The following is an 8,572-nucleotide window of genomic DNA, read 5'->3' as shown; positions in this document are numbered from 1 at the left end:
CTGTAAAAGCCTTCTTCACAGGATGTTTGCGTTGTTCCAGTGATGTTAGTGAAGGGCTTTATAAGTGGGATTATGTCTCTGAATACGAGACGATGACCCTTTACGGCCAGATACTCTGTGTGTCCTGGATAAACAAGAGGGTTCTCAAGCCAGACGGGATTAGGTGAAACTTCCCTCCACTTCCACTTATAAACTGTGTGGACGTCACCACGAGGAGTAACTTTTCTGTGGATTAGCACAATTCAGCATTTAGTAAGCTCTCGGAAAAAGCTACCCAAAAAGCACCTTGCTGGGTCCCCTTCGTGTTTGGACATTTGAACCTCTCCTACGAGCTTTCTGCTCAGTTCTCTGTTTGACCACTAGAGGTCAGGCTAACCCCAAAGTTCAAAGCACCTTAACTGTGTCCAGAGGCAAAAGCGGACTTGGCCTGTGCAAAGTGTACACATGCGCCTTCCCAGGTGTGCCTGTGTCCCCCGCAACCAGCGCTTGGATTTCATCCCTAGGCTGCGCTTGGATTTCATCCCTAGGCTAAGAGGATGGAGACGGCCAAACGGGGCAAATGAGTTGAGTTACTTTTGAGAAATCATCAGGGTAAAAAGGAGACAAAAGAAAGAGAAAGCTGGAAGTCATAATAATTTCTGAGTCTTTAGGAAAAAAAAAAAAAGGGATTTCCCTGGCGATCCAGTGGCTAAGACTCTGTGCTTCTACTTCAGGGGGCGCCGGTTGGATCCCTGCTTGGGGAAATGAGATCCCACATGCCGCGAGGTGCGGGTGCAGGGGTAATTTCTGAGTCTAACTATGTGTGGGGAACTTTTAAAAGAATTTTACACATATTAACTGATTTAATGCCTATAAAAGTCTATGGGGTGGGTATGGTTAGTTTCATTTTACACATGTAAAGCTGGCATAGGGACATAAATGACTGAGATTGGCCTGAGCCCAGGACTTACTGCCATGAAGAGCCAGCTAACTTATTTCAGGCCTGGAGCTATGAACCACTAAAGGCTCTGAGCAATTTCCAGGTGCTGATTCTTCCCATCTTTGGGCCAAATCTTTCAGGCGTGTTGAACCAGACAGGGCCCTTGATCGCTCCCTCCTCCTTTCCTGTCTGTGGCTTTTTGGGGATCACACGGACATAGGTTCCAATCCTAACCCTGCAGCTTGCCAGCTATGTGGTCTGGGCAAGTAGGACCTCGCTGGGCCTCAGTTTTCCCCTCTGTCAAGTGTAGAACCTTCCTCACAGGTCACCCTCCAACCTCTCTGACTCCTCTTCTGTCTCTGCTGGAATGTGAGTTCCTGGAGGGAAGACTCCTTGTTTAGTACATTCTTTCTAATGCTTGGAACAGTGCCTGGCACATAGTAGGTGCTCAAGAAATACTTACTGATATTTGCTTGACTCTTCCCACTGGATGTCCCTGGAAGTGGGAGTATTCCCCCCTTTCTATATTCCCACTGAGACAACAGGACATCAATAATTTCCTAATGACTGTTAAAGCCATTCATTCATTCATTCGCAAACACGTGTGCTTCTCTCCTGACAAGTTCTGGGACTACAGAGACGCATAAGTTGCCTACTCTTGAGAGCTTCAAGTTCAGGATGAGATAAGCTGGCGATTATGAGTCCAGGTCTCTGCAGTCCAGTCCCCTGTTGGATCCACCATCCCTAGACATTTCCTGTGTATTGACCCTCGCCCACTTAGAAGCAGAACTCATCAGTTGTCTCTTTGGTTAAGGGAAGAGTAGCACTAGGGCTGGACAGTTTCAGCAGGTGCCATGAAATGTCAAGAACCGGGAGCGTCTCTGAGGCTGCGCTGGAGAGAGGGCCGTGGGCAGGCTGGGTCCAGTCTGAGCTCTTCTCTGAATGGACAGGCAAGGAGCAGCCAGGCTTCCCAGTCCAAGTCGCCTGCTAAGCCTCCTAAGATCCATTGCTAAGCAGCCAACCACACTCAGACGTGTCGTGCACAGCCTTGGATCCTAAATGCAAATGGACGTGTTATAACCCAGCCATACCTGCCTGGCTTCAGCTAATTCGGGGGAGTCTGGCTCATGGACAGATTTGATATCAGGGGGTAGATCAGATGGACCTGCAGCAATGATGGGGGCTCACGTGGACATCACTCCTCACGATAATCAGTCAGCAACATGGCAGCTACTGCTGTCCTTACTGGACCCCGTTATGTGGCCTTTCAGCCCTGACGCGGTGCAGGACTCGCTCAGAGGTCACAGCATACATTTCAGCTGTATTTTCTAGGCGTCATTATTCCAAGTCCTGATATAAATCAACCCCCACAGCAGCCTTGGGAGCTAGGTACTGTTATCAGCTCCATTTTACAGAAGAGGAAACTGATGAACACAGGTGGAAGCCATTGGTCGGAGGTCACGCAGCTGTAAGTGGCAGAGCTAGGATTTGAATGCAGGTGGTCCAGCTCTCCCTCCTGGATGCTGTAAATAGACAGAGGCTGGGGTGGCTTTTCCTAGTCTGGAGTTTGGCTTTTTCTTTGGCTCTTGATCTTAAAAACTGAGAATATGCTTCCGTTGTTCTCTGCTTTTACGGTGACAACTGTCTCCCTAAGGCAGTGGGTGAGTGACTCATGTTACGTTGTTTGGGGGATTGGGGTGGGGAAGGACGGCAGAGTAACAAGAGATGGACATATATCACGTCTGCCTCTACGTATCCTGCTCCCCCTCTCCTCTGGCTTCATTTAATTCTACTTCCTGTCAGCCTCAAGTCTTGAGGATGGGTTCTAAGATTCTGTGGCTGGCCCAGGCCTGCCCTTCTGGGATGCCCTCTTCCTCCAGGGCAGTGCTGGCTAATAGAAATATAATGCGAGCCACAACACACGATTTTAAACATTCTGGTAGCCCCCTTAAAAGGGTAAAAAGACACCAATGCAATTAATTTTAATATTGTGTTAACCCAAACTATCATTGCTTCAATGTGTATTCAGTGTAAAAAGTCATTACATTGTTCTTTCCATACTAAATCTTTGAATAAGCCAGTGTGTATTTTATACTTACAATCACTGTTCAGACTAGCCACGTTTCTTTTCTTTTTTTTTTTTTTTTTCCACACTGCATGGCTTGTGGGATCTTAGTTCCCCGACCAGGGACTGAACCCGGGCCCTCAGCAGTGAGAGCACAGAGTCCTAACCACTCAACTGCCAGGAAATTCCCTCTTTTTTTTAAATCAATTTTTTTAAATTGAAGTTTAATTGATTTACAATGTTGTGTTAATTTCTGCCGTCAGCAAAGTTAGTTATACATATATATACATTCTTTTTAATATTCTTTTCCATTATGGTTTAACCCAGGGCGTTGAATATAGTTCCCTGGCTATACAGTAGGACCTTGTTGTCCATCCATTCTGTATGTAATAGTTTGCATCAACTAACACCAGTCTCCCAGTCCATCCCTTCTCCAGCTTCCCTTCCCCTTGGCAACCACAAGTCTGTTCTCTACGTCTGTGAGTCTCTTTCTGCAGACTAGCCATGTTTCAAATGTTCAATAGCCACAGGTACTCACTGGCTCCTGTATTGGGTGATGCAGTTCTAGACCCTGGATCTCTCTGTCCTGCAACTCCGTCACTGATGTCAGCAGGTGGCTCTGAGTCCCAAGACAATGTTTATCTCCAGCTTACTCTCTCCTGGAAGAATGAGCTTGCTGTTAGTGGAGAATCTGCCCTTGGTTTGCAAACCAATTGCAAACCAATTGTGGGATATTTTCTAGAAGGCAAATGCTAAGCCCTAACCCAAGTTTGCTTGACTTACAGAGAGCAGGACAATAGTCATTCATTCAGCAACTACTTACTGAAGACTTCATAAGTTCAAGATTCTGCTCAAGGGCCTGGGCAATGGGAGCAAATTCTCTCTATGGAGAGAGGACTGGAGATCTGCAGAGGGGTCCCCCTCAAATCTGCAGCTGAGTGCTGATCAGCGCATACGCGTGAGGAGGAAAGCCAAGGAAAAACCACCAAGAAGAATCAGGCGGAGCTTACGCATGTCGGGAATTATCTGTGTTCTCACTCTTGGGGCCCAGGGCAGGCCACCCCAAAATATGCCTCAATGGCATATTGATTTTTTGAATTAAATAAGAAACAGCTGATGCAAATGGGACACTTTGACCCTCCTCCGTGTCTCCCTGAAATCAGGAAATAAAGCCCTCATGTGAAAGATGCCCTCCCTGCATCTGGATGTAGGACACCCTTACCTCCAGAGGTAGGGAATTATCAGGCCAAGAAGCCTGTATAGACAAAACCTTTTTTCTTCTTCAATTTACTATCCCAGGCCCCAACTCTGTTTAGATTCTTCACTAAGTTTCTTTGTTCAGTCAATTCCTCACAAATGTATTGTTCCGTTGTCTAAAAAGTATAAAAGCTGCCTGCTTTGGCCACTTCCTAGGTCCCATTTCTATAGGGCCTCCACGTGCATGAATTAAAAAAATTTTTTCCTATTAATCTGTCTTGTGTCCGTTTTATTACGTCCAGCCACAAGAACTCAAGAGGGATGGGGGGGGGGGGGAATTTCCCCCTCCCTAACACCACCAACCAGAAAGGAAAGAACTCCTAACATGTGGGATATGGAGCAGAATCCTGAGAAAGATATTGCCTTGGTCGTGCCCAAATTAGCCCTAGACTAAGGTTGTTCGGGACCTGCCTAGCAATCTTAAAAGCAGGCCTCAAAAGGTTCAAATTATTTCCACTAACTTAACTACATCCTAAAACAAAACCTCCAAATATTTGAAAGAATACAAAACAAAACAAAACAAAAAAACCTTCAGCACTCAACACTGTAACATTCACAGTGTCTGACATCCAATGAAAAATTACCAGGCATACAAAGACACAGGAAACTATGAGCTACAATGAGGAGAAAAATCAATCAATAGGAACAGATCCAGAAATGTCAGAGATGATTTGTAGACAAGGACATTAAAACAGCTACTAGAAATGCATACCACATGCTCCAGAAGGGAGAGGAAAGCATGAGCACGTTAAGGAGAGACATGGGAAGTATTATAAAAGACCCAAATCAAACTTTAAGATCTGAGAATCTTGAGGAAACCCAAGCAAATCTTGGCTCCTACACTTGCTGTTTTTACCACGGGCACGTTAACACATCTGTCTCAGCCCAGGTTTCCTCATCTGCTGCGTGCTAACTAACATACCTCGAGCGTTTGTTCCGTACTAAGCGCTGTTCTAAGAGCTTTCCACAACAAAACTGCATAGGCGGGGGCTCCGGCTGGGGGCGCCGGCTGGGGGCGCCCGCCCGGGTCGCCCGCCCCGCCCCGCCCCGCCCCGCCCCACCTGCCCTGCTGCCGCCCCGCGGCCGCCCCTCGACCGCCCGGGAGACGTGCCCCGCGTTTCTACGCACCCGCCGGGCGCAAGCGTGGGAGAGCCGCCAGTTCCGGCGCCGGCCGCGCGTCCTCGGGAGACAGCCGCGGGGCGGGATCGAGCGGGCAGGCGCAGCCATGTTCTGGGCCCCCGACATGTCTGAGCGCCCGGACGATGCGGCGGGAAGCAGCTCCCGCTGGGCGGCCGTCAAAATCTGGGCAGGCGACGCGGGGGCTCCGCGGCCTCACTTGCAGGCCCGTCACGGCTGCTCTGCGCTGACCGCGGGGCGGGTCCCCGCGGGCCACTTCCCGAAGTTCCAGCCCGATGGGGGTTTGCCTCAGCGCCGGCGTGCAGAGAGCCAAGACCAGCTCCGAGAGCTCAGGGGAGGGCTTCGCATCCGTTCAAGTGTGCAGCCCGAGAGGCTGGAACAATTAAAAGCCTCGCGTCCCCAGATGGAAGCTGAGGAACAGGCATTACCTTCAGCCGCAGGGTCTCGTTTGCCACTTGAACTTTTCACTTGCTCAGCACCTAACCCAGACCCCCTACAGTCTCTTTTGATGGACGATTGAGTTTAATAATCCTTGTCAAGCCAGACACAGCAGACGTTGAACCTAAATCGTCGCGCACCCAGATCCACTAGAGGGCAGGTCTACACCTGCTGAGTTCCAGCGCATCCTGCAAAGAACTCAGGAAACAGGAAAAGAAACGTCCTTCCTTATATGCTTAGAGGTATTTTTCTCCATCAACCTTTATACCTGTTGAAGATTTTGCCCCTAACCCCAGGTCTTGTGACATATCCCCATGTTCAACATCAAAATAAACAAACTGTTCTGTTTGGCTCAGGTTAAGTGGAACTAGTCTAGGATCAAAAATCCTGGGCAGGTTTCTAGATTGAAGAAACATTGAGATTTTATTCGGCAAGGTCACTTTTAAATTTCAGAAGTGAAACCATAAAAATCAAGATGAAACATTTCAAGTCTCGGCGTTACTATATATAGGACCACCTTTGGCTTGCATGCTTAATGATTTTTGTCTACTTAGTCGTGATATACATAAGGCTATGATTGGTACAACAATGAATGCTATCTCTTGCTCAAAAAAAAAAAACAACAACTACATAGGTGCTGTTATTATTGTCTCCATTTTACAGATGAGGAAATGAAGGATGAGGCACAGAAGGCTTGAGAAACTTGCTGAAGCTTCCATAGCTCAGAAGCCTGGTGGATCCAGGATTCAAACCAGAGTCCAAGCTCTTATCCTCTACATTCTTCTGCCGTTCTCAACTCTGTAAGATTAAAAGAATAATCATGTTTGCTTCGAAGGCTTAAAATGTTTTAAAATTATTTTTATTTCAGCTTTATTGAAGTATAATTGACAAGTAAAATTGTAAGATATTTAATTGTATGTCATGGTGATTTGATACACGTACACATTGGGAAAGGATTCCCTCATCTAGCTAATTAACTCATCCATCACTTCACATATTTATCTTTTTTTTTTTTCAGTGAGAACATTTAAGTTCTAAGTTTTCTAGATTCTACTGTCTTAGCAAATTTCAATTATAAAATACAGTGTTATCAACAATGGTCACCATGGTTTTTTTTTCAAATTGAAGTATAGTTGATTTATAGTGTTGTGTTAATTTCTGCTGTACAGCAAAGTGATTCAGTTATACGTGTATATAAATTCTTTTTTATATTCTTCTCCGTTATGGCTTATCATAGGATGTTGAATATAGTTCCCTGTGCTGTACAGTAGGACCTTGTTGTGTATCCATTCTATATATAATAGTTTACATGTGCTAACCCCAAACTCCCACTCCATCCCTTCCCCACTCCCTCTCCCCCTTGGCAACCACAAGTCTGTTCTCTATGTCTGTGTACGGTCACCATGTTTTACATTAGATCCTCAGACCTCATTCATTGCATAGCTGAAAGTTCATAGGCTTTTTGTGATGGGTGAACCACACACATGGTTAGCACACTCCCATGGATCGTCAGAGTGTTTGTTCAAAGTGAAAAAGGAACAAAAACTTCAAGAGGGTTCAGAATCCCTGGTGAGGGGAGAGATAAGGCCTGTAAGGTCTCAAATGAACACTAACACCCACTATTTACCAACTGTGGGACGGAAGGTTCAGGCGGCCACAGCCTGCTCTGGGCTGTTGTGTAGAACCGTTGCTTCCCTGGGGTCCCTTAGAGACCATCTCACATCCCCATGTGCCTTTCCCTGGAAAGGAGCAAGTGATGAAGAGTTGCAGCTTCCTCTTCCTTTCTGCTTTGCATGGAGCATGCCAGCTCTGCTCAGAGAAGCAGCTCAGGGAAGGCTCTTTAGTGTCCTGTGCTCTTTTTTGAGTCTCCAAAACAGCACACTTTTTTTGTTTAACGATATGGCCAAATCTCAAAAAGAAGCACACATAGACATATTGAGCAAGTGATCCAGGGTAATCTGGCTTCTAAAGTGTCCTTTGCTGAGGGGGGAGGGATAAACTGGGAGTTTGGTATTGACGTATACACACTACTGTATTTAAAATAGATAACCAACAAGGACCTATTGTATAGCACAGGAAACTCTACTAAATATTCTGTAATAACCTAATGGGAAAATAATTTGAAAAAGAATAGATATATGTATTGATATATGTATAACTGAATCACTGTGCTGTATACCTGAAACTAACACAAGATTGTAAATCAACTATACTCCAATATAAAATAAAAATTTTTTTTAAAAGTGTTCTTTGATGCATTTTGAAACACAATTTGATTTAATTTGTTCTGGATTAGGTCGACGGAACCTCAATTTGAGCTCTGGTCTACTCTGCTTTTTCCTGTCCAGACCTATCCTTGGGACCAAATAATAGAGAAGAACACATCTCCAGTTCACTGTAGACATCACTGAACAGGTTGGAACTATTTTCTTTTATGAAACTATTTGTTTGCATAGATACTTCTGTAAATTTTTTCAAAATTAGGTTAGTATGAATGATACATTTATTCCTTAAAAGTTCCATTTATTATTTCTTATTACAAAAATAATGCATGATCCCCAGAGAATATTTAGAAAATGTAGGTAAATAAAAAGAAGGAAACAAAAATTACCAGTAAAGCTGCCAGCACACTTTAAATTTTGATGTATAGTTTCCCAGCATTTAAAAAATGTCTAGGGACTTTGCTGGTGGTGCAGTGGTTAAGAATCCGCCTGCCAATGCAGGGGACGTGGGTTTGAGACCTGGTCCGGGAAGAT

At 45.4% G+C, this 8,572-nt stretch overlaps 1 long non-coding RNA gene across 1 annotated transcript; it reads left to right on the top strand.

Moving 5' to 3' along the window:
• Positions 1 to 5,431: 5,431 nt before the first annotated feature.
• LOC307198709 lies at positions 5,432 to 8,231 on the top strand. Its single transcript, XR_013831675.1, has 3 exons — positions 5,432 to 6,058; positions 6,480 to 6,616; positions 8,113 to 8,231. It is a non-coding gene; the product is annotated as an uncharacterized lncRNA (long non-coding RNA).
• Positions 8,232 to 8,572: the final 341 nt, after the last annotated feature.

This window comes from Stenella coeruleoalba, assembly GCF_951394435.1.
Source record: "Stenella coeruleoalba genome assembly, chromosome: 15".
Taxonomy (NCBI): Eukaryota; Metazoa; Chordata; class Mammalia; order Artiodactyla; family Delphinidae; genus Stenella; species Stenella coeruleoalba.
The sequence above is the reverse complement of the archived record's forward strand: the minus strand, read 5'-3'. Positions and strand labels throughout refer to the sequence as shown.